Source organism: Macrobrachium rosenbergii, chromosome 13 (assembly GCF_040412425.1).
Source record: "Macrobrachium rosenbergii isolate ZJJX-2024 chromosome 13, ASM4041242v1, whole genome shotgun sequence".
Lineage (NCBI taxonomy): Eukaryota > Metazoa > Arthropoda > Malacostraca > Decapoda > Palaemonidae > Macrobrachium > Macrobrachium rosenbergii.
This window is the reverse complement of record NC_089753.1, coordinates 51567557-51592984: the sequence shown is the minus strand read 5'-3', so window position 1 is coordinate 51592984 and position 25428 is coordinate 51567557. Positions and strand designations below refer to the sequence as shown.

The window sequence follows — 25428 nt, the reverse complement described above, 5'->3', positions numbered from 1 at the left end:
TGAGGGTCGAGCCAACTCGTGACTTACAAAAAAAAGAGATTCGAATTCGGACAAAGTCCTTCTTCTTAGCACTAGAATTGCCCACATATTGCCATCTGGTATAAGAAGACCCACCCCCGGACAGGACCAGTCTCCAGAAGGCAGGGTTATTTTCAGGAATGGTCATATCCAAGGAGAGAAAACCTAAGAGTGAAGGATTGTGGATCCATCAGGAGACTGTCTGGAGGAAACCAGCAAGTGTCCTCCAAGATCGCCGCCTCTCGTTACGGAAGAGAATACCCTTCATGGCAAGGAGAAGCAGAGAGAGAACCCAGTCCGGGTGAAGCACTGTCAGAACAACCTGCAGTCAGCAAGATCCTCCGAGGCAAAAAGAATTTGTACTGTGTTGAGGCAGGGGAGGAGCTTGGTGTCTCAACCTGAATGAATTCCTAGTCCGAAGAAAAGTATTCATCTGGTCATGAATGCTCTCGCAAGCAAGAATCGTGGGGGCCCCCGAAACTCTCGGCCCCTTTGGGAACTGCAAGGGTTGCGAGTGATGAAGATTATTCATTGGGGGAGCCGTGGTCCTGTCCCAGGGATCCTCACGCCGACGAATCGGCACAAAGTTCTCCAAGAAATGAGGGCGATTGCACCTTGAAGAGGAAGACCCTTGCTGCTTCCGAAGCGTGAAACCCCTGTTCCTCTCTCCGTGGAGGGAGACCCTGACAGATCCCAAGAAATCCTCCTCGGCTACCTGGTTGTACTACGAGACAATTGGGTGACCAACACTGAAAGCACGCCAGGCAGCCAAACTCTGAAGAAAGACAAATTCATGGAGCTCTCTCTGTCTATCTCGCGCCTCTCGTAACAATTGAGAGGAAAAGAGAACAGGTGAGGAGAAAGAGTACCCCTACCTGTCCTGCCAGTAAGACCAGCAGGAGAGGCGGACCATGAGCGATAATCAACCAAAGGAGATTATTGTGACACAGGGGAAGAAGAGCGTTTGTGCCGTGGCAAAGCACTTTCCTGGGATGAGCAGAAAGTTCACTCGAATAGTGCTGAGAACCCGATTCGGAAAAACCGAGCAGGGCCGAGCTGAGCAGTACTGAACCGAGCCAATTATGCGAACGCGATCCAGACTGAGTGGTAGGTGGCGGACTGGGAGGCAAGCGGGGCAAGCCAAGCCAAGCCAGCCTCATGAACATGACCAGGGGCTGGGTGGTGCAAGCAAGCCGAGCCGAGCCAAGCCGAGCCGATCGCACGAAAGCAATCAGAACTGGACAGGGCAGAACTCATCTGCCATGAACTAGTGCTAATTTCCCGAACTCTAAACTCCTTCGAGACCGAGGCCCCTCGAGAAGAAGGTTTAAAGGGGAATTCTGTGTCTGCTATCCTGTATGCTTGAACCAAGCAACCGAAGCAGCTGGTGGGCAGTATCAAGACACCTGGGCGTCTCAGCACCGAGACACCAGGGCGTCTCACAGCGTCTCGGCACTTTCTCTCGTCCTGTGCCTCTCGTCAAGAGAACACTCGTGTTTCACAGAATTCGAGCGACCTACGATGCTTCCAAAAATTGGGAGTGGCTGCTTTTGGTTTCCTAAGAAATCGAAAAGAGCCAGGTACAGAACTAGTCTTAGACACAGACTTCTAAGACTGGCAACGAGGATGCAGCGTCAGTCCCTTAAAAGCCCCACAGGACTCCTGTAGGGAACCTCTTCCCTGCTTCTTCTGGTGTTCGAACCGATAGGATTGAGACACCAGGCTGGGAATCCGACCGAGTACTGGTAAGCACTCGGGGAGTGCTTGTAGTGCTGGCAGGAAGAGCTGAGATACCTGGGTGCTTCGGCCCTTTCTCTCGCACTGCTCCTGAACTGGGCTGGGGAGAGTACTTTCCAGACCAGATCGGGATACTCAATATTCCACAGAATCTTGAGCACTCACAGAGGCTCGCGAATGAGCGCCTGAAGCAGCACCCGTCTTAGAGGCGGAACTTCTAGGACTGGGAACGGGAGCGCAAACCGAGGTCTGCGCGCCCACAGCTCCCAAAACACAAAACCCGGGGGTGTGCAAATCGGTTCCCGAACCCAAACGTTGGGAAGAGCCAACGGAGACCCACTGCCTCCTCGTAAGGAGGCAGTCCCTAGACATCCAAGGACATCAAAGGGGACGAAGCAGCCGTCCTCTCCTTCGGCCGATGGAGGTCTATCCGGTCGCTGGAACCCCCTCAAACCTCGGGAGAGGAAGGGAAGAGGCAGCAGAAGATGAAATAAAAGATAAGCTGAAGAAGACGGCGGCTACTTCCACAGGGCGACTTCCTTCACCTTCACTCCGACGTCTTCTACAGGATGGTGGACACAAAACATCATAATCTCTAGGGCAGCTAGGCAGGATCACAATGGAAGCCGCCCAGGACGCGACACCAGGAGAAGCAGCAGGCACGATCAGGACAGCAGATGCAGGAGCTACAGAAGCGGTTCGGAAGGCAGCAGCTACAGCAACAGTGACAGGAATGATCAGGACGGCTGCAACAGGAGACCAAGAAGAGGCGCCCAGAGACTATCGCCAAGTCAACAGGAGCATAACACAGGAAACAGCAGGAGCAGATGGACCACAGATACGCCAGAGGCAGTGCCACAGCATACATGAAAGCCAGCGATGACAGCGATCGATCCACATTGGCGGGAACAGAGTCGGAACAATCCCGACGTAGAACTATGCCATTCCAACCAGGTACTGTGGTCGATCCCGAAGCAAATACTGTATGAATGTTGGGGCTCCTTCATGAAAAGATATCCCAACTGAGATATCCAGCCAACTACTGCTGTGCCAATGATGCGCACTGTCAACCTGAAAGAAGAGCAAAGATGATTAGTAGAGGGAAACTCCTCTCGCTCTGAGGGGAACTGCCCTACACAGCGAGAGGAGGCCCCTGAGAAGAGGTCGCCCGACTGCCTGCAGCCCCCTCACCTCTTGCTGTCTTTGCTTGTGAAGGAGAGAGATCTCTCCCGAAGGAGAGATAAGGAAGAACCTACAGGGAGAGAGATGGAAGGAGGGAAGGCCACCAAGGGTGCCGTGGAAGCGGAACTTACTGACAGCGCCTGCGACCTCCCCCTCCACCCGCAACTCTCCATAGTGCAGGCAGCAAAAACAACACTCAGTACAAGTAGAAAGGAAGTAGTCACGCCCTTGTACACAGAGGGCAGGAGCCCAAGAAGGGGGTCGAACTTGTTTCGTCCCGATCAATGTAGGGGAGCGAAGATATTACATCACAGTCTAATATCTCCGGATGTACAGGGGAACACCTTCAGTATCTAAATAAAGGGCTACTGGAAGAGTAGCATTACCACTCGGTTACGCCCCTCTAAATACGTCCTTGGCCATCAAACCCAAGACACAGACACAAGGGAATGACGGCTTATGCAAGGCTATCACAAGGCTATCGTGGGTTTGTATATTAATAAATATCAAACACACGTAATATATATACAAAAATACAGAAAGATCCCACCGGGATAATAAAGAGCTTAACGACAGTCAGGCAAAGAGATCTGAAAACACATGACGGCCGAAAGCAAAACTGGAATGTTTACAACCGGGCAGGCGGGTATTCCCTGTCTACATGACGGTAGTTACTGCCTAACCACCTTGTTCAAGAGTTTAACTGCCATGTCCAGCTTTGCCGTAAGTAATTCCTAATGTAAAGGACCGATGGTTTTTATGCCGTGTTGGAACAAATACCTAACGGTGTATGAAATTCTCTAAAAGTAAAATTTACTTTTTTCTTTTAAACAAACCCATAAATTTACAACTGTTTATCCGTAAAGTTGATGCTCAAAATACACATACATGTACAGTACTTTAGAATAATACTTCACCCATCTAGGCAACTAAGCATCATGAGGTAGGTCTAAATGGGGGAAAGAGGTCATAACCCAATTTAATACTAGCATATCCAATCTCGCCAGTAGCCTGGTGGGGCTTCCTTCCACTGGACCCATAAGTTACGACTCGTTCGTACATCAGAATAACATGTAAGTTGCTATGAACAGACTATCTGGTACACATTGCCATAAAAATAATAAATGAAGATTAAATAAAAATAAATTTTATTTTATCAAATTTCCCCATAGGATTCACCAATATGGGGCTGACCCAACCTCCTAAATACTAACCAAAAATAGGCTACTTATCACTCATATTACCTTAGTATTATCATAGAAATTCATCAAAACACAAGACAAGTGAGACTATGGTAGAACTATAAAACAGCTCCTCATGGGGTGGGTTATTACCTTGGAAACTGAGTTTTTCTACAGTACTTTGGGTGCTTATCAAGAATTTACCATTATTTTTTGGCAGTAACTGCTGTAATTAACCTCTGAACTGATATGTTATTGTAAGCTGGCCATCCTGGGCCTGGAATGCTATCGCGCATGTAGTGTTGTAGGGGAACTTCTGGTAAAAAGTGGTTGGTAATTCTAAGCCGGCTGTCTGCGGTGATTTAGACTATGGCAATTGACGTTTTTCTATGTTATTTTACTTGCTTTACAAGAATTTAAAGTAATATTTTGACGGCCGGCTGTAACTGAACTGTAATTGATCTTTGATGACTACACGACTTGAATTACCTAACGTGGGGTAGGTCTAAGCCGGCATCTCACTGCGAGCCCACCACCCCCTCCATAGCTAATACGGCAAAATTGTAATCAGTAAACACCCCTACGGTACATTAGGTTGGTATTTTTAGGAGTGTTTACCGGTTACAGTTTTGCCGTATTAGCTATGGAGGCGGAGGCTCGCCGCGGAATGCTGGCTTAGATCTACCCTGTCAGTAGTGTAGTCTTCAAAGATCAATTACAGTTTAGGTACAGCCGGCCGACAAAATATGACTTTAAATTCTTGTAAAGCAAGTAAAATAACACAGGAAAACGCCAACTGCCATAGTCTAGCTCACCACGGACAGCCGGCTTAGAATTACCGGTACCAAGTGGTTTCCTTCACTGGAGAGTCTGGGAGCAGAGCCCCCCAGCTAAGTAACACAGCCTAGACTATGTAAGATTTGGTTAGGTTAGTATAGTTCCTTTTTTAATAGATTTCCTTAGCCAATCCCTTCTTGAACATATGGTTCCCTAATGACTTGCGCATGCCCGGAACCATTCCATAACATGACAGTCCGATCTTTCTCCCAGCGATTTCCCCCACCCAAAACCTGCGTTAACAATAAACAACACCACTTTCACCAGTCCTACCCTAAAGTATAGGAAAAATCAATTTCCGAGGTAATAGTCCGTGCGGAGCTATTCTGTAGTTTTACCGTTACTTATATTTCCAGCATCTCCTCGTAAATAAACTGCCCTCAGATAAGTAAACTGATAAGGAACACCATTTCAAGACGAATGTAAACAAACTTTTACCAGTCAAAACAAATCTGACAATAGCAGTTCTTCTTCTTGAGTTTGGTGGATAGTACGTGTCGATCAATGAGTGGCCATCAGTGCATTCTCAGGTTTCTTGGCTACTTGCTATATTTTCCTTTTTAAACTATTACTTTCCATCTTTATTTTTGATCACCTAAGTTACTAAAGTGGTAATTTATTCATGCAAATTTGCAAATGACCATCCTTTCTCGTCCACACTTTTATATTTTTTCTCCATGAATTTTATGTCCTACCTTTTGATATTTGAGTAACATAAATAATAAAACGTTGCACTTTTTACCAGAGTGCTTCCCAGTACTGTTATTGTCGCTAGCTATTTATTTATGGAATATTTAATTATAATTTTTCGAACGAAAACCAAGGAGAAAGTGTGATACTTATCATAGGAGTCAAGGAAGAATTCTTAGGCAGTTGTTAACGAATTACCTGTCTTATCATTTGTCTTGCCATATTAAAGCATTTTCATTGAATTAACGGTAAAAGTGGTTTATGAAAATATATGGAAAATTAGATATTATGCTACATAATTTTGAATTTTACAGAGCAATTTCACTTCCTGTGAATTTCTCCTGTTTTTCTCAGCCTTAAGTGACAACACAGAGGATTTAAATCTTCTTGCTATTATTATAAAAGTCAAAAGAGTTTATTCTGTGGACTTTGATCTGTATCACAGCCAGTTTCGCCAAATGTACGAGTATGTCCACAATGTTAAATAAAAATCTAAAAATTGTTAGAAAAGTGCAATAATAGAGAAAAGTTAGTCCATTCTGAATCTTTCACTATGCATTATATATATATATATATATATATATATATATATATTATATATATATATATATATATACATATATATATATATATATATATATATATATATATATATATATTGTTACATTCTGAGGCCAGTTGGAAGAATGAAAATGGATTTTTTAATTAACTGCCTTGAAAACCAACACAAAGCACTCAGAGTGTAAGCAATAACTGTAATGATAAAACTAACTTACCTTGATATTACATCTAAGTAAACAAAGAATTGGAGGTCGCCTTGGTAAATTACAACCAGTAAATGCTTGAAACTGAATTTATTTACAAATGAAGCAATCAAGAAATTAACGTTTAACGGCTGACTTAGTGGCAAGCAATCACATACAAGGTGCAATAAAAGCTCTACACTGTCTAGCAAATTGCTGAATCTGAAAAGGCTACAGCCCTGAAATAGTTCGACACTTACTGACTTTACTGTGGACTGGTTAAACGATTTTTGGTTGTTAACGCAACTTGTTCACTAGGGGGGAACTGTCTAGTGCCCCGGGACAGCTTAATCAGAAGATTCTTGCATGTGGCAGGATGGCACTTAAACGTCCACACTATTTTTGGTTCACAAGTCAGGGGCAGACCGCTTGAAGAGCCAGATAATAGGGTTCTGGAAGAGAATTCCAGGTTAGCATTCAAATCCAATGATTTTCTCTCACATGAAATTACTTATGCATGATGGAGGAGTTGATCAATTAGATTTAATTAGCACATGGTAACACTATGGTGGGAATGGTCTAATTATGATCACTGAACTAACTTAATTTGAGCTTGGGACAAGTCATGAGGGGCAAGTGGGCTTGCTAGGTCTGATTGGACAAAGGGGGGGGGGCATTGTTTAGGAGGATAAAAAGATGGAAATACTGAAAATGGAGAGAAATTCACGAGAAATAGATGCTGGCATGAGACCGAATGCTTCCAGACGTACCTCATTCCTTATGTGCATTGAGTTCGTTACAAAAGATGAATTTCGGCCTCAGGAGTCTCGCGATCCGTGCCAGCTCAAAGAGAAAAGGCCCGCTGCCCACACCAACTTGACGCTGTGGCGTTCGGGGAAAGAGTGCTTGTCTCGGCCAGGTCGCAAGGCGTCGCATTCGATTTGTTCTTAGGTTGGGCACAGGACATCGGCGATCTGAAAGCAGTCACACAGCCAGCCAAAAGTTCGTAGGGAAAATAGGCCTTATAGCTAAGTCCTTAAGGGTCAGTATAGTAGCCCACTTACGGCCCTGATTGGCCCTTTTGTCCCTGACGGCTATCTAATGCCCCCAAACATCGGATGATGCGGGGCTAAGAGGTCGCTATGGTTTCCCCCAAATCAGGTGATCTGAGGGGTAGGCCTACATAAGTTCAACCCCACTTAATGGCGTCTCCTCCAGCCGCCATTAAATTTGAACCTCTAGGTAACAGGCTGAAGGGACAGAATGGAATATATATATATATATATATATATATATATATATATATATATATATATATATATATATATATATATATATATATATATGCGTGTATCAAAATCTACAATTTTTCCTAATTAGGATATCTGGAAAGAAAGGAAACAACAGTGAAAAAATATAGAGTTGCAGGAGCGGTATAAAGAAAAAAAGGGGAAAATCAGAAATAATTTATTTGAGAAACAAACAACAAAGAAAAAATATGAAACCCTTTTGCAAATATAAAAGAAAAGTGGAAACAAACTGATAGAAAATTCAATAGTGCCCGAACACCTAAAATAAGGAGGTGGGGTTACATAGCCAAGCTTCCACGATTATTACTACTATACTACTACTACCCCTTGCCCTTGTCTCAAACTTGCATCATTTCACACTCGCAAAGCTTAAGGCCTAACATCTAAGTTACCTGTTAAATACTTATCATCCTTTCGCCATAGATAAGTGAGAAATGACAGACGTCCCCGTCTACAAGCTCGTCAGCCGGAAATGGAAGACTCTCCCGAATAAAGGCGACGACGTCGGGATTAAAGACCCCAAGCTGAAGCAGGGATATTTAGGCGACCTGAAGAAAAGACGATTCTCGAACTGGAGGAGGTCTACGAACGCAATCAAAATGTCCTGAATAACAGGTAGGCCCAAAGAACTAGTAATCATTACCAAATATATAACAACTAGGCCTAAGTAAACATGGCTGCATAACCTAGGCCTAGTAGTTGAGCTTATAGGCCTACAGGCCTACAATCCTTGACCTAATCCTGGTAGGATTAAGTTAGCATGGTATTTCTAACTAGCCTATGTTTTAGGTAGAACAAATTTGGCAGGGTAATTCTAAGCCATAGTTCCACAGTGTTAAGACTTTGGCAATTGGTGTTTTTATGTTATTGAACTCTACCCTACTTGCTTTTTCCAAGAATTTAAAGTAATATTTTGTTGTTGGGCAAGTGCAATAACTTAACGTGTAACTAAAAACTTAATTGACCTTTGAAGACCACCAGTGATGGGAAAAACCAGATCTGCGGAATGAACCAAAACCGGCATTGTGAAGATCGCGTTAGAACCCCACCCTTCCAATTCGTTTTACCATAAAATAAAGTTGAATTGTAAATAAACAGCAAAAATTGTCTCAATAATCAGTAAACACCTAAGCTAGGGTACATTAAACCATATTTTTAGGAGTTTTACTGGATTTTCAAATTTAAAGTAATATTTTTTTGGCCGTATCAAACTGTATCTTTCTGTCACGATTGGCTAATGATCTTAAGGAGGGGGTGTCGTGCTAATCTTCAAAATTGTCAATCAGTAAACAGATGAATACATTAGTTGGTAAGCCAGTCTTAACCTTAAAATTTTTGCTTTTGTAAATTTTTCAAAGTAAAGTTACAACTAAGACAACATTTTTTAAAATAAAACATAGGAAAACGTCAATTGCCATAGTCTAGCTCACCTTGGAACTACGGCTTAGAATTACCCTAAGCATTAGCTCCTTGTCTGGTATTTCCTAAAAATTGACTTTTCCTACAGTATTTTGGTTGCTTATCAAGAATTTACTGTTATTTTTTGTTGGTCGACTGTAGTTAACCTGTAATTAATACCCGGGGAACCAGAGGGGGTTCAATGGACACCTCATGCTGTCAAAGGGTGGTGTCATTTTTCATAAACTAGGGTCCCTGTAGAATGCATTTTGCTTGGCCAGGCATCTAGGAATATTGCAGGGACTTCTACACGGAAGTAGTTTTGAGGTGACCCACAAACAAATTTTTGCCAATTTTGCTGCTATAAAAAATGAGTGGTATTATCGTCTTCCGTGAAATTAAGATGTGTAATCATGACAGTTTATAATGTTATGATATATTAAATGAAACCTAGAAGAATGAGCTTTCGAGTTATATCCATCACATTACATAGGATATCAGCAATTACGGTACGTGCAGAAAACCACATTAACAGGTGGATATAAATTAAGTTTTGCAAATTTAATAGTGTAATATTATTTCTGTTTTATTTTACTGTACTGAGCATTTACTAGTGCATTGTGCTACATAATTTGTACATCTTTTGAAAGGGTATTTTCAGAGCATTGGTTTGATATATAAGACTTTATTCTTCCCTTAATAACATAACAGTGAAAATGAAATATACACATACAGTGTCATATGGCAATAAAGAGTTGTTCTGACACAATATACAAACCATCGGTCCTTTGCATTAGGAATTACGGCGAAGCTGGACACGACTGTTAAACTCTTGAACAAGGTGGTTAGGCAGTAACTACCATCAGGTAGGCAGAGAATACCTGCCTGCCTCGATGTAAACATTCCAGTTTGCTTTCGGCCGTCATGTGTTGCAGACGTTTTCGGATCTCTTTGCCTGATTGCTGTTAAGCTCTTTATTATCCCGGTGGGATCTTTCTGTATTTTTGTGTATATATTACGTGTGTTTGGTATTTATTAATATACAAACCCACAATTTGTGATAGCTCTGCATTAAGCCGTCGTTCCCCTGTGTCTGTCTTGGGTTTGAAAGCCAAGGGCGTATTTAGAGGGGCGTAACCGAGTGGTAATGCTTCTCTTCCAGTAGCCCTTTATTGAGATACAGAAGGCATTCCCTTGTACTTTCTGATATATTAGATTGGGACGTAATATCTTCGCTCCCCTTCATTGATTGGGACGAAACAAGTTCACTCTCCTTCTTGGGCTCCCGCCCTCTGTGTACAAGGGCATGACTACTTCCTTTCTACTTGTGCTGAGTGTTGTTTTCACTCCTTGCGCTATGGAGAGTTGCTGGGGAGGGGTTGCAGGCGTTGTCAATAAGTTTCGCTTTCAAGATCGCCCTTGGTGGCCTCCCCTCCTACCTTCTCACTCCCTGTAGGTTCTTCCTTATCTCTCCTTCGCCCTCTTCACTCGCTCGTCAGGCAAAGACTGCAAAGGTGCGGGGGCTGCAGGCGGTCGGACAACCTCTTCTCAGGGGCCTCCTCTCGCTGCGTAGGGCAGTTCCCCTCAGAGCGAGAGGAGTCTCCCTCTGCTAATCATCTTTGCTCTTTCTTTCAGGTTGACAATGAGCATTGTGGGCACAGCAGTAGTTGGCTGGATATTTCACTTGGGATATCTCTGCCTGAAGGAGTCCCGACATTCATACAGTGTTTGCTTCAGGATCGACCGCTGTACCTGGTTGGAATGGCATAGTTCCATGTCGGGATCATTCCGACTCTGTTTCCGCTGATGTGGATTGATTGCTGTCATTGCTGGCCTTCATGTATGCTGTGGCACAGCCTCTGGCATATCTTTCATCCATTTGCTCCTCCTGCTTTCTGTGTTATGCTCTTGTTGACTCGGTGATGATCTCTGGGTGCCTATTCCTGGTCTCCTGCCGCAGCCATCCTGATCGTTCCTGTCGCTGCTGGTGACGTTCCTGGCGGTTGCTGTAGCTCCTGCCTTCTGAACCGCTTCCATAGCTCCTGCATCGGCTGTCCTGATCGTGCCTGCTGCTTCTCCTGGTGGTCGTGTCCTGGGCTGCTTCCGTTATGATCCTGCCTAGCTGGCCTGGAGGTTACAATGTTTCTTGTCCACCATCCTGCAGGTGTCAAAGTGAAGGTGCAGGAAGTTGCCCTGTGGAGTAGCCGCTGTCTTTTTCAGCTTGTCTTGATTTCGTCTTTATCATCCTTTCATCCCACTTCAGCACGGTGCTCTTCTTACATACAGTCCATTCTGTCAATGGCTTAGATATGCCTGAACAATCTTTAATAAATTTCCTGCCAAATTCTACTAATCCCAGAAATGCACGTAATTCATGCACTGTCCTGGTCGTGAAATCTCTGACCTTCCCTACAAATTTCTCTGACTTTCGCAAGCCAGATACACTCACTGCATGTCCTAAAAATTCCACTTCATTTGCAAACCGCTCATACTTCGCCACTTTCACTTTTACACCCACTTCTTCCAACTTCCGCAACACTACATTCACCAATCTTTTATGCTCCTCCACTGTCTTACTCACCACCAAAATGTCATCCAGAAAGACCATCACATTTTCATGAGGAAACTCACTTAACACCACATTCATAGCTCTTTGAAAAGCAGCAGGTGCATTTGCTAAACCAAAACTAAGATTTTGTTCATGAGACTTACCTGCCAGATATATATATAGCTGTATTCTCCAAGTCCGACAGAATTTCAAAACTCGCGGCACACGCAGTGGCCGGGCAGGTGGTTAGTACCCATTCCGCCGCTGGGAGGCGGGTATCAGGAACCATTCCCATTTTCTATTCAGATTTTCTCTGTCGCCGGACTGTCAACACCTGTTGTCAGTTCCTCCGCCATTTGGATTTCGAAATTTGTTGTCACTTAAGTATTTTGGTTGTTTTTTGGTATTCGACTGGATCTGTGACTTGGCATACGCTCTTTGTGGACCGTTTTTGATTTTGCTTTTGACTTTTCTTATAATTAAGATGTCTTACCTCTAGCTATTGAGTCTGTAGCTTGGGTGAATGTAAGGTGAGGCTATCAAGACTTTGATAGTTCCTCACTCTTTATGTATGATATGTAAGGGTGTTCAATGCTCTATGATAATCGGTAATGAATGTGTGGGATTGTCTGAGGGTGAGTGGAAGAAATATGAAGCCTATATGCTTAAATTGGAGCGTGATAGGCTGAGGAAATCTTCCTCCTTGAGTGCATCCTTAGATGGACAGTCAGGTTTTCTCCTACTAGTAACCCTGTAGTAAATTTTAGTACTAACCCTGTAGTTTGTTGCTGCAGAAGGTAATTCCCTGGCTCTCGTGTTGGAGTCAATGCTTATAGAGGGATGAAGAAATTTGTTTTTATTTAGCATTTCCCAACGTTTTGTGAGAGAGAGAGAGAGAGAGAGAGAGAGAGAGAGAGAGAGAGAGAGTGTAATTGAGTGTGAGTGGTTCGGTTGTTGGAGTTGGTTTGCGGCTGTTCTCTGTCTGTCGGTCTGTCGGGAGTTTTGTGGAGGGAGGTCTTGGGCAGTTGAGGTCCAACCTATAATGCCTCAGGCCTGGCTTTTTTTTCCCAGGACCATGGAGATGGTGCATGTGTCTCTTTTTTGTTCGTTGTTGGTGGAGGGTTTGGCGTTGAAATTTTGTTTTGTGGTTTCTGTTGTGGTGATTGGCGACCAAAACCTTTACCCATCTCCAGCAACCGAAGATCAGGTGAGTGTTGTTTTGTTTGAGGGTTTAGCAATTCCGCCACATAAGATTTGGCGCCCAACGTGGGGCAGCTGGTGTTGCAGCTGCAATTGAGGTTGGTGGCTGGTAGTGTGACTGAAGAGAAGGATGGAAGAGGAACTGGTTATCGTTGAGAGAGGAGAATGTGGTTGAAAGTGAGAATGAGAGATTGAGGAGTCAGTTGGAGGAGGTGGAGAATTAATAATAAAGAAGTGCAAAAGAAGAAATGAAAGGGGAGATGAAAGAGTCAGAAGAGAGAATGGAAGAGAGGATGGATAAAAAGTTGGAGGGAATGATGAAAGGTGTGGAAGAAATGGTGAAAGGTATGTTCAAGGGTGTTTTTGGAGAAGGGGCTGTTGGAGGCAGGTTCTCTGGAACGTGTGAAGGGGCAAGAGAGAAAGAAAAGGAGGAAGAAGTGAATGGAACGTGAGTGATGAAAGTGATGTGGGAATAGGAAGTAAGAAACGAGGGAATGAGAGGCAGGGTAAGAAAAAGGGAATGAAAAGCAAGGGGAAGGAACAGAGGGAAAGTAAGGATAAGTCAGGGGAAGAAAAAGGAAGAAGGGAAAGGGAAAGGAAACTGGTAAGAAGGGAAAGGAAGTGGGAAAGGCAGGAAAGAAGGAGAGGTGAAGGCAGTAGTGATAGTGAGGTAGATGGAGGTGAGTGGATAAAAGTGGATAAAAGAGGGGAAGAAGAGTGTTGAGTAAGATGAATGTAAGTGCAGAAGTGGACTCTTTGTATTCGTGAGGGTATGAAAGGACAGAGCTGAAAGTCAGCTGAGAGTGAAAGTGAGAAAGAAGTGAGAAAGGCTATGTATGTGAGGGAGGTACCATGATCAGTGAAAAGTATAATGAGTATGGAAGTAGGGATGTGCATGATTTCTTTAGGGCCTATCGGTTTTGTCAGGATAAGTATGGGAAAGTAAGAGAGTATGGGCTTCAGAATTAGGAGAGTATTTGACTGGGTTTTTCACTTGACATGTATAGGGTTATTATGAGTGTGGGAGAGGTTGAGTATGACAAGGTGAAAGCTAGATTAGTTGAGCAAGCTAATACTGAAACGAGTGTTAAGTATAAGAGGAAGAATGAATTTGATGAGGCAAGAATGAAAGCTGGGGAAACCTTGTCACTGTATGCTTGTCCTGGAGACGTTGGCAAGGAAGAAGTTTGGGGATGATGGGATAGATGAATGTAAGGAGTTAGTACGGAAGTTGTTAGGGACAGTGCCAGATGGAGTTAGAGAATTTGTGAACTTGAAGCGGAAGGAGAAGAAAAGATGGACGAATGAAAGGTTGACTTGGGGAGAAATTTTGGAAATTGTAGAAGATTATGAGCTTGACAGGGTTATAAAGAGAGCAGAAGTGTAAGTGTAAGGGCTGGGGTAGATGAGAGAGTACCAGAGTTTGGAAGCTTTAGGGATGCAGTGTTGAGGGGCCCAATGAGAATGGCCGATAGTGTAATAGATAGGAGTGTACGAGCAAGTAATGTTTTGCCAGTGAGGATGAATGGTGGGTTTGTAAGGGAACAACGGGTTGACTTTTTAGGGATAGTAGTGTACAAAGGGGAAGGTCTGTATGAGTGGAAGTCTTTGTTTAGATGTGGAAAGGAAGGACATACAAAGAATGATGTAAAATTTTCTTTAGGAGTGTTTGGTGTGGGCAACCGGGACATTTGGAAGGGAGTCTCAGAAAGATAGGGGGTTAAATGCTACAGGTGCGGACAGATGGGTCATGTTGGGCTAATTAGTAAGTTATGAATGTAAAAACTGTGGTAAGAATGGGCATTATGCGAGAATGTGTTCAGAACCGAGAGCCTCAGTGTGATAATGTGGAATGGAAGGGCATGTATCAAGTGTATGTAGACGTAAGAGGGTCCTGTGACAGCTAATGAAACTGAGTGTGAAGGGGTTCAAATGGGTGGATCCTCCAGGATGCAAGCCCTGTGATGCATGTAGTGAGGGGTTGTTGCATGAGGGGGCTTTGCTGGAAAGACTGGGCGAGTGCATGAAGCAATTTGTTTTGATAGAGTATGGCAGAAAACGTAAGAAAGGGAAGAACGTCAGTGAACTGAATGATCGTAAGTTGTGTGATAGGGGTGTGAGTGCCAAAGTGGAAATGAGTGATTGCGTGTAATACACGATGAATGGGATGGTATGGATAGAACGTATAGCATATGTTTTGATATAACTGAGTTGACTGAACGTGTTAGTGAGCGGTTGGAGGTGAGCAAAGTGTAAGAGTAAGAGAGCGTAGCAGTGATAGATATTCTATTGAAAGCATGAATGAATCGTTGCAAGAATCCGGAAAGGTCAATGAGCGAATGGGATCAAGTTAGTTGAAGAATGGGGGAGGTATTTGGGAACGAGTTAGAGGGTATAGATGAGATTGTGGATGAAATTGAGAGTGGTAATAGTGAAGAAGATAGCGTGAATCTGGGAGAGAATGGAGGAGAAAATGTAAATCTGAATGTTGCTGGAAGAGAGAGCTGTCTGAGAGACCTGTTGTCAGTTCCTCCGCTCAACTTGGATTTCTAAAGGACCTGTCAGTGAGCATCCGTTTTGGTTGTTTTTGGTATTCGACTGGATTTGAAAGGCACTTTGTGAACCGTGTTGATTTTGGAAATGCTAAAAGGGGGAGAAATATAAGGATGAAGAAATTTGTTTTTATTTAGCATTTCCCAACGTTTTGTAGCTGAGAATGGAGAGAGGTGAGAGAGAGAGAGAGAGAGAGAGAGAGAGAGAGTGTTCGTTGGAAGTGGTTCTTTGGAGTATGTTTTGGCTGTCTGTCTGTCTGTCTGTCGGTCTGTGATAATCAGTCGTTTTTGAATGAGGTCTTGGGCAGTCTGAGGTCCAACCTGGAAAGTGAACAAATTCCTCTATGCTTTTGTTTGGGAGCGTGATATTGATGGTGCATGTGTCTCTTTTTTGTTCATCCTTGGTGGAGGGTTTGGTTGAAATTTTGTTTTGTGGTTTCTGTGTGCTGTGATTTTATTGGACCTTTACCCATCTCCAGTTTGTTGCTGCAGAAGATCAGTAATTCCCTTGTTTTGTTTGAGGGTTAGTTCAATGCGTGCTCTTGAAACTAAAGTGAATGCAATTCAAACGCATAGTGTTAGTGCTAGTGCCCTAGTGTTGTGGAGGGGGCGTCAGATCGGCCCTATAATGCCTCTAGGCCTGGACCTCTGTCGAACTCCCAGGACCAGGAGGGGGCATGTCGAAAGCCGCATGAGGGTTACGGGGGCTTCCCAGCGATCTGGCGTCCCTTGGCAGGTCCTGATGACGCTACCCAGGCTGCCAGGGATCGTGCTCAGGCACGCATCCTGAAGGATTGCTTCTCGTCCTCCGACACGTCCTCCCGCCACGGGGTTGGAGCTCTCGGTTGGACTCTCGCCCTCTTAAGAGAAGCTTAGAGGAGAGGACGCTTCACGTCCTCTTCCTCTAGACGTTTGTACTCTTCCCCGAAAGTTGCGTGGATATTCCTCTGCAGAAGAGAATAAAGTGTTTTTCGAATGATCACGCTACTCGACCCCTGTCGCGCTAAGGCAAGGGCTGGAGCTTCTTCCCTGTGGAAGGAAGTATACGTCTCTTTGCCCCTTTCCTTCTCTGAGGTTCAGCCCTTCTCCGAGAGAGTGGCTTCTCCAACGCGTAAGATTTTGTTGGGTTTGCAACAACAGCTGGATGCTCTCATGAACCTTTCAAGAGTCGAATCTGCCTGTTAAGAGGTACAGACTTTCACCTTCGTCTCCCGCTTCGGGCGATACAGAGCGTCTGTCGTCTAGAGAGAGTGTTTAGTGGCTTCCTATTCGTCTTCCCGAGTTGAGGTGTTGGCCTTTTCTCTTGTCTCGCGCCAGGAGCGCGTCTTCTTGCTCTTCGTGCGCTTCTCACGCTTCACGCGCCTCACCTTGGCCTTTCGGCGCGCGCTAGCCATGACGCCGCGCGCGCCACGCTGTAACTCTCTTCTAGTACTTGCCACGGAGCCTCTCGCGTCACGCCATGACGCTCCGCGCGCTTCGCCGTATATAGCTTCAAGTCTTGTGTTGACGCCGCTCCAGTTGTTCATCATGTCGCACAACTACCCGCTTCAACATCTGATGTCCTTCTTAATTTAGCCAGTACTTGCTTCGGCAGTACATATACTAAAATTGGAACGATACAGAGAAGATTAGCATGGCTCCTGCGCAAGGATGACACGCTAATCGTGAAGCGTTCCACATTTTTTATGTTTACTATACGTACTCTAGTTGACGACTTCTTCGTTCGCGGGAGTTCCCGCTTACGTATCGGCGAATCGGAACTACTTTCACCACTCACTCAAGACCCGCCAGCTGCGGAAGAACATCCTCTTTCGTCACAGCCTTTGTATGAAGAGAAACTTCTTTCGTCTTCTTCTTCCTCTGATTATCAGACTCTGGCTTTTTTCTTAAGGATCTGTTTCCTGAGACTTTTCAACCTTCGGCTCCTCTCTCTCCACCTTCGCAGTTGTCTTTGTCTTAAGGGGAGCGTTTGACGAAAAAAATCGGAAATCAAATTTTCTGGGATATTTTATATATGGCATCATACATATCCTGACTATCTTCTCAGAAAGTTTTATTTAAAAGTTCGCCACAGTTAGGAGTTATAAACAAAACAGTAACCCTATCATAGTCAAATTACATTTTTCATATAATGTAATGATATTGTCAGTATATCGGTGGTAATTTCCTTTTAGCTATGAAATAATAACTAATGCGATCTATGGCAACCCTGTGGACATAGTACGCATCAGCGAAAGACAGGAATGCCGCAGGGCAGTCAGTGGCAGTCAGTCAGTAGCAGCTCAGAGCTTGACTAAGTAAAACGTCGCGCTGCCCAACCTGAGCCGTGTTTTGACACTCGCTTCATTTAGCTTCATTTAGCGAAGTTATATTACTTTGCAGGTCTATTTTTGGCTTTTCATTATGTCATAAAAACATCAAACTGTGTAACGGCAAGCAAATAAATACACAGAGAAGCAAAAATATCGTTTTTCTCAAAACTAAAGTTATCGACATTCAAACTGCATCTCCTTCATAACGATTGCACCGATCTCAATGATACAAAAAGTAAACGAAAGCTAAATGTTTGCCTAACAAAGGGGCTTCCATGGGAAGCAACACGAGACCCGCACCACGAGAGAGTTTTTTCCCTGAAGGAATGTCACTTCAGAGAGGTAGCAAGTGACTTCTTTCATCTCCAGACTCCCTTTGCAACCAGGCTTCATTTTGCACAAGCCTGGAAAGAGTGAGGGGGCAGACGTTTGGTCCCTCCTACTGTTAGAGAGAGGTTACTTGATTCCCTTCCTGTCTCCTCCTCCTTTGTTTTTTGTTTCCCAACTGCCTTCCTGTCAAACAGAAAATTGTTTGACCTGCTCGAACAGATGTTCGAGCGGAGAGCAGTGGAACAGGTCTTGACTCGGTGTTCCCGGGATTTTACTACAGATTGTTTCTAGTCCCAAAACTTTCAGTAGGCTGGAGACCCGTCTTGGACGTCAACAGGTCGAACAACTTGGTCCGGAAGGAAAAGTTCAAGATGGAGACCTCGCAGTCAATACTAGGAGCCCTTCATCCCGGGGATTGGATGGTATCTTTGGATCTCCAAGATACTTATCTTCACGCCCCAATTCATCCACGTTCGATGAAGTATCTCAGGTTGTCTTGGGGGACTAGACGTACCAGTTCAGGGCTCTCTGCTTTGGACTCTGCACAACGGCCATACCACGTTGAAAACACCGCTTCTCGTCCGATCAGCGAAGTTAAGCAACGTTGGGTCTGGTCAGTACTTGGATGGGTGACCGCCTGGGAACACCAGATGCTGTTGGCGTCACATTTTGCTCCGAGGGTGTTTACGTCTCATGAAAAACGTTGCAATGCAGTTGCACCTGTCGCACGTCAGGATCTCACTCTACTTGGACGACTGGTTGATTCGAGCGTCGTCGGGCGGGGTATCTGGAGGACCTTCAGTTAGTGCAACTCAGGGACTTCTGGTAAAATCGTTCAGATAGCTGAAACCCTCAAGCCATGAAATTTGGATCAAACATTCCTAAGAAGAACGCAACTCTCTTAGAAAAGGGCGCTGGCCTTCTGAAAAGGAAACATGGCGGCTATTTTTCAAAATGAGTCTGCTGGGGACCATCTATCGCTGGAGAAGTTTGTTTTCTGGTTTGGGAGCATCTATTGGCCTGGAATATGCCAGTTTTTTTTTTAAACCTGACGACTTTTAGGTTATAAAAATGTTCCATACCAAGAGGATCTTATGGTGAAAACCCTACTAAAATGAATTATAACCAAGATTCTGTACAAAATGGTTGTTTTTCCGAAGTTTTTTTCTATCCACAGGTTGCTAGCAACACGTTTTCCGAGACCAACTGTTTTTATTTAATGGTATATTCTGGAGAGAGAACAGTTTAACTAATATGCTATTTTCAAAGAAATAGTAATGGTATGGTCACATACAACATTGTGTCTAAGACTGTAACCATAAAAAAAGAAAAGAAGAGAAATACGGACTAAACGTTGGTGCAATCTATGCAAAGGTCTCTCAACCTACACCTTGTTCCCTAAGAAGGTCAGCCTTGCAAGGATGAGATTATTATCTACTGAAGAGAGGGCAATATTTATCTAGACTTCATTTGCAAGTGCACAAGTTTTGTGCAGGGAAGAAAATGTTGTAGCAGACCTTTCCCGACAGCCTGCTTTGCATCCACATTTGTCTAAGGAATGGCAACCCTTCATCAGGGGGCTGAGTTGGTTGTCCAGAGGACTTTGCTGAAATTTTGCCATCCCCACTCAGCAGGGTCTCTGGCTGGGCTGATTTGGGTCACCTGACCTCAAGAACAACCAGCCTTTGTGTAAAGCACGCTTGGTGTGTTGGAGGGAGAGCTCCTGGTTGGTGGAATGGCCTTATGCCCTTTGTTTGACTGGAAACATAGATGTCTAGCCTCATCCACAGTGCCAAAGTGGGGATCTTTCATACATAAGTATGACAAACCTCTCCAAGGACCTTCAGGATGACTCTCTTCCACTCTGAGAGGGTAGTGACTCAGTTTGGAGAACCACTGGTTCTCTGGAAAGATGTTCCATGTCTGCCAGTAGTCTTCTTGCCCTTGCCCATGAAGGCAGACACTGCTCACAGCAAAACCCACTTCACGAGATATGCCATTCACCTTCTCCTGGCCTGAAGAGTTGACTGCTCATGTCAGACAGCAATCCAAAGGCTCTGGCCTTGAGCCAAATGGGTTTTCTCTGATTGTGGAGAGTGGAAAGCACTGACTGCAACGACAAGAACATCTGTGTCATTTGCTTTAAGGATATATCTATCTTGGCTCCATGTTCTGTGGCAAAGGTTGGCTTGTAGAAAGAAGGGGTTTTTCTTCTCATGAGAGCCTTTTCCAGTCCCTGAAGACTAGCCAGGTTGAGGATTTTCTCCCTTTACGTGGAATGAAAACATTTGTAGGCAGACATCTGGGCAACTTTCAAGCCAGTTGGAACAACTCTGTCTTGTTGGCATCGTGTCTATTGTATGCAGTTGGATGGAAAAGTGTTCTTGTCTGTCACCTTGCTTTGTCCTTGACCACGTTGGAGCCTGTGTCTCAGCTTTGAGGCTGGATGTACTATGGCGTAATACAAGATGTGATGATCCTTGTAGCTGATTTAGGATTGTATCACAGGCAAGAAGTGCTATAGCCTTCAAAGGTCTTTCCTTTCTTTGGTGGCAAGGCATGGACTCCAAAGCTGATCCATCTACAATGAGGACATTAGTCTTTGGTTCTTTGTCTTCCTAGTGTAACATGACTCTCCAGGAGAAGGTCAGCTGAGACTTCTGACATGTGTACAGCCTATGCCCTCACTAAGGGAAGCTGGGAATGTTTGATTCTCAAGTGCTGAAGAATTCCTGCAGATCACCTTCACGGCTCTGACAGGAATAAATAGGTTTGAGAAAAGCTGGCAATCCTCCTTCAGAAGTTTCTGCTTTGACTGTTCTAGGGCAGCTTCTTTGCCTGAAGAAGTCAGTTCTGTTCTTCTTTTGCGGCTCATAGAAGGAACCATTGTTTGGGAAGAGTCTGAAAATTGAAATTTAGAGCGGCCTCTGTCAAGGTGTGTCTGTAAAGTTCTGCTGAGCTGGGGTGGGCAATGTCTGTGGGTGGCATTGGTATGTTTGTTTGGTGGCACAGGGTTCTTTGTTTGAAAGGCAAGCTGGTGAGATGTTTGTGAATGTGTCCGAATTCAGGCATGCGACCTGGCATTTCTTCAGGTGCAAACTTTCATTGCATGTCTTTCCTGTCCAGTGTTCTCCTTGGTGGGGTGACGAAATTGTGGAGATGCTTCAAGTTCCATGGAAGGAGTTAGCATGCTTCACGAGGTGCAGATGGGTTGCTGGTCGATGTTGTCCATCACTGCAGTGGTGAACAACCCTTTCATTTTTCAGTGCTAGGACAGACCAACCCTCCTCCACATTTTGCTAAAATGTGGCATCTCCTAACTAGCAGAGACCTCCAGTACTCTGTCATAAGAGATACTGAGGCCATACTGATGTAGCATTTCAAATGTTTCTTTTCCTGGTTTTTGGCATAACTTGAGTCCCATGTAGACTTTAATGGTGTTTTCTGTCTTTGGAGTGTCTATGAGTTGTTGCTCCTCTTTGTATCGGGAGTCTAGTTGAACTGCATATGAGCTGTGCAATGGCCTGGTCTGACTTTGATGCTCCAAATCGTAACTGTGACTTGATGGTCAGCCCCATGCTCAACCATCCTACAAACTGGAGCAGGAGGGAGGCACAGATTTCTACAAAGCCTCAGAAAATGTGCCATCAAACCGTGACTGATGATCAAGTATAGACTTTCTAAGAATATTTGCTGCTTTAGCAATGATAACTGCCTCTGAAAGATCAGATGATTGAGCAAGTGCTTTTTCCCACATCCTTTTGAAATGCAAGTAATACATCTCTACCATTTTTTCAGATTTATGAACCTCAAGTTCTGGAATTTCTGCCAATAATTTGTCTTTGAGTCTCGTGGAATTTACTGGGTGACTCTACACCTAATTGTTCCAGAAGTTGTTGGTAGAGGTGGCATATATCTGGCAGGAAATGTGACTGGATCATCTGAACAAAGGTTGTTTTTTAACAATGTATGTCATCAGTTCTGACAGAACTGGGATACACATCTGATTCTGACTCAGTGCTATTTTGGTCTTTCTCAAGGCTCCCCTCAGGTGAGGAATGATTTTCTGTTAGAAAATCAGGCATGGTGATACTTAAAACTCCTGTGCAATGACATCCCCACCAGTCAAAGGGGCTGAGCTTGCCATCACTAAGTATCTCTGCAATTCACGCAATTTCAAGTCAAGGCCCTTTAGTACTAGCCTGTCTGAGATCAGATGCAGGTGCCACTTTCTCACGAAAATTGAAATTCATTGTCATGACTGGTTCGAGAATTTTGCAGTCTCAGTGTTGCTGGTCTAGTCATTGGATTGTCGCTTTCTTGCGGTGAAGTTTAGTGTTGTTAAACAAAAAAGTTCACATGGTATTTTGCTGCATTTTTTCCTGAAATCTATGCCATCACCTTCATCCAAGAATTGCTGGATCCATTATCAAATTTCATTAATTTCAAAACATGGGAATGTTCCTTGCCAGCATTGTGTACCCATCATGGTCTAGGACATGATGACTTGCAAAAATGTCAAGTGCTCACCTCTTTTGTCCTTCTGACAAAGACAACACAAACTCCAGTTTGTTTTTCTACTGCTCAATATTGATTGGCATCAATTCTGCCATGATTTCACTTTTGATTAAGGCCATTATCCTTTTAAAGTAAACAAAGCAAAAAATTCCTGTATGGGATTCAACTTAGGTTCAAACTGGTCTCCTTACACCTAGCCCGATCATTCATCCAGTGCCATTTAAGTCCCGTGCTGATCTGTACACCATCCGGGTAAGTACATGAACCATCATGTACAGCCCCATACCCAAGGTGTGGCTCGGCTCTCCCTGGCACATCCTGTCTATTCAGGTATGCCTGGAACTATAGCTGGTCTGGGGACGTTAGAAAGTTTGGGACACTAAACTAAACTTACTACAACTACTGTCTAAGACTACAGGATTAGTAAAGCTGGATTTGTTGGCACTGAACCCCATTCTGAGTTACACAAAGTAATGTCAACAGTGTTGCCCTGAGTTGTGTGAACAGATATTGGACTGGTTGTTCTTTTACATTTATTAATTTTCCTTCAAAATTGATGAGTTATTCGGAGATGGCCTCAACAGGTCTAAAACCCGAAGAAAAGTTCAAGATCCATGACCTTAAAACTAATTGTTGAACGGGCATTATTTCTCATTATAATTATTGTTTCTACCTTTTCTTGCAGCCATATAGCCCCCATATTTAAAGGTAAACTGTACTGGTTGTCTTGAAACATAATATTCACAAGAAATAGTATGGAAGAGCTTTACCATATTGCTAGAAGCAAATACATCCATTCTAGTGAAAAATTAGGTCAAAATCTGTCGATACTGGATGGGTGATCTTGGAACAACACCAGATTAAATTTTGGCGCCGCATTTTGCGCCCTTTTCTGATGAAAAACTTTAAAGATGCAGTTGCAAAATTTCATGCTTGTTCTCACTATCTGAACGATTGGTTGATGAAATATGCAATTATCTGGAGGACCTAAGTTGACTCTGCAACTCGTGAAGTCCCTGGGACTTCTGGTCTGTGGAGAAGTCGCAGCTGATCCCCTCACTGTCCATTGTGTCTGGGAATTCAGATCTATTCAGCGGCTTTTATAGCGCCTCCGTCGCAAGAACGGCAACTTCTATGTACGTAAAGTCTCGGCCTTCTTGGAAAAGGAAACATGCTAGGTGAAGGAAGGAATGAGTCTGCTGGGGACCATTTCCTCGCTGGAGAAGTTTGTTTTTCTGGGAGTCTGCATCTCAGGCCTCTTCAGTTCTTTTTGTTGGAGAACTGGCAAAGCAAGGAAGACTTGAAAGAGGAATTGAGAATTCTTCCTTATATAAAGAGGATCTGTGGTGGTGGCTCGATCCAACGAAATTGCAGAAAGGGATCTCCCTCAAGCTTCTGAACCCCAACCTAGTGTTGTTTTTCCGACGGGTCGTCAACAGGTTGGGGGGCAACACTAGAGGGAGAGGAAGTGTTAGGAACCTGGAGAGAGGAACAGGTGTCCTGGCACATCGACTTCAAAGATTTGGCGGCTATCTTTTAGCTCTCCCAATTCTTCGAGGTCCAAGTTTGCAATCGTGTAGTTCTAGCAAACTCGGACAATACTACTTGTTCCCTGTTCAGCCTTGCAAGAGAGATTATTCTTTGAGCCTATGCTCGCAACATTTCGATTCTCATTTTGTTGGGGGTCGAAAATGTTCGAGCAGACCTGCTCTGTTGGCGCCATCAACTCCTGCCGAAGGAATGGACCCTTCATCAGGAGGTTTGCCAAGATTTTTGAAATTTTGGGGTCGCCATCTTGTGGATATTTTCACGACCTCAAGAACAGCGAGGCTCCCTCTATAAAGCTCATCTGTACTCGACCCTGGGGCAGTTGCGATAGTTGCTCTTCCCTGGGATTGACGGGGAATAGATGTTTACGCCTTTTCCCCGTTCTAAATTCTGGGAGAAGTCATATCGCAAGTTCGCGGCCTCACAAGGGACGAGGATGACTCATCATCCCACGTTTTGGCCTTCGAACCACTGGTTCTCGGAGTTTCTCTTCTGGTTGGTAGACGTTCCGAGGACCCTTCCTATGAGAGCAGACCTGCTCATACAAACCCACTTCACGAGATATCTTTGAATCTCCCGCTCTGAACCTGACTGCTTTCAGACTATCGAAACTTGGTCAGAGCGAAGGGGTTTTTCTGGCCAGGTGGCACGGGCCATCGCTAGAGCCAGAAGTTCTTCATCTAAAGGATATATCTAGCGAAGTGAGCAACCTTCAAAGGTTGGTGTAGAAAGAAGGGCTTTTCCTCTTCCTCTATCACTGTGAGCCAGGTTGCGGATTTTCTCCTTTACTTAAGAGAAAAAACTCGATATAGCAGTTCCGACTATCAAGTGTTATCGGAGCATGCTTTCGATTGTATTCAGACACAGAGGATTAGCTTTGTCTGACAATAAGGACCTCCACGATCTTACGAGCTCTTTCAAGACGTCCAAGGTTCCTCAGCTAATTCCCCTGCTTGGAACTTGGACGTAATGCTCAAGTTTTGATGTTTAGTCTTTTGAGCCTCTCCACTCTGCATCTCTTAAGGATGTTACTCAAACGGCATTCCTCGCGGCTCTGGCGAAGAGAGTGAGCGAAGTTCGAGGCCGTCATGTGGGCTTCAAGGAACACAATGCTGTCTATTCTTTAAGCCCTAAGTTCTTGGCTAAGAATGATAGGTCTTCTAACCCTTGGCCTAGACACTTTGAAATTAAAGGTTTAGCAGACCTTATTGGACAGGAACCTGAGGGAGTTCTATGTCCAGTTAGAGCTCTCAAGTACTACCTTAAAAGAACACAGGACACTCGTGGTCCCTTGAATATTTTATGGTGTTCTGTGAGGCAACCA

At 44.2% G+C, this 25428-nt stretch overlaps 1 protein-coding gene, 2 non-coding genes and 1 pseudogene across 9 annotated transcripts in view; 3 read left to right on the top strand and 1 right to left on the bottom strand.

The window, feature by feature from the left end:
* The window catches only part of LOC136845306 (zinc finger and BTB domain-containing protein 44-like), a 53173-nt gene extending 45878 nt beyond the window's left edge, over positions 1–7295 (bottom strand). Inside the window, exons 1-2 of one of the 7 annotated variants that reach the window (XM_067115515.1) lie at positions 7159–7295; positions 6649–6840 (exon numbers count right to left, since the gene is read on the bottom strand). The gene's annotated coding sequence lies outside the window, so the exon portion shown is untranslated. Of the gene's footprint in view, positions 1–4181; positions 5430–6648; positions 6841–7158 lie in introns of those variants that run through there. The other 6 variants (XM_067115518.1, XM_067115512.1, XM_067115517.1 and 3 more) reach the window with 6 other exon arrangements.
* Positions 7296–8004: 709 nt separating this feature from the next.
* Positions 8005–25428, top strand: part of LOC136845307 (myosin heavy chain, striated muscle-like) — a 58400-nt pseudogene continuing 40976 nt past the window's right edge.
* Positions 16975–17080, top strand: LOC136845377 (U6 spliceosomal RNA). The gene has a single exon (XR_010855160.1). It is a non-coding gene; the product is annotated as a U6 spliceosomal RNA (small nuclear RNA).
* LOC136845366 (5S ribosomal RNA) lies at positions 18582–18700 on the top strand. Its single transcript, XR_010855157.1, has one exon. It is a non-coding gene; the product is annotated as a 5S ribosomal RNA (ribosomal RNA).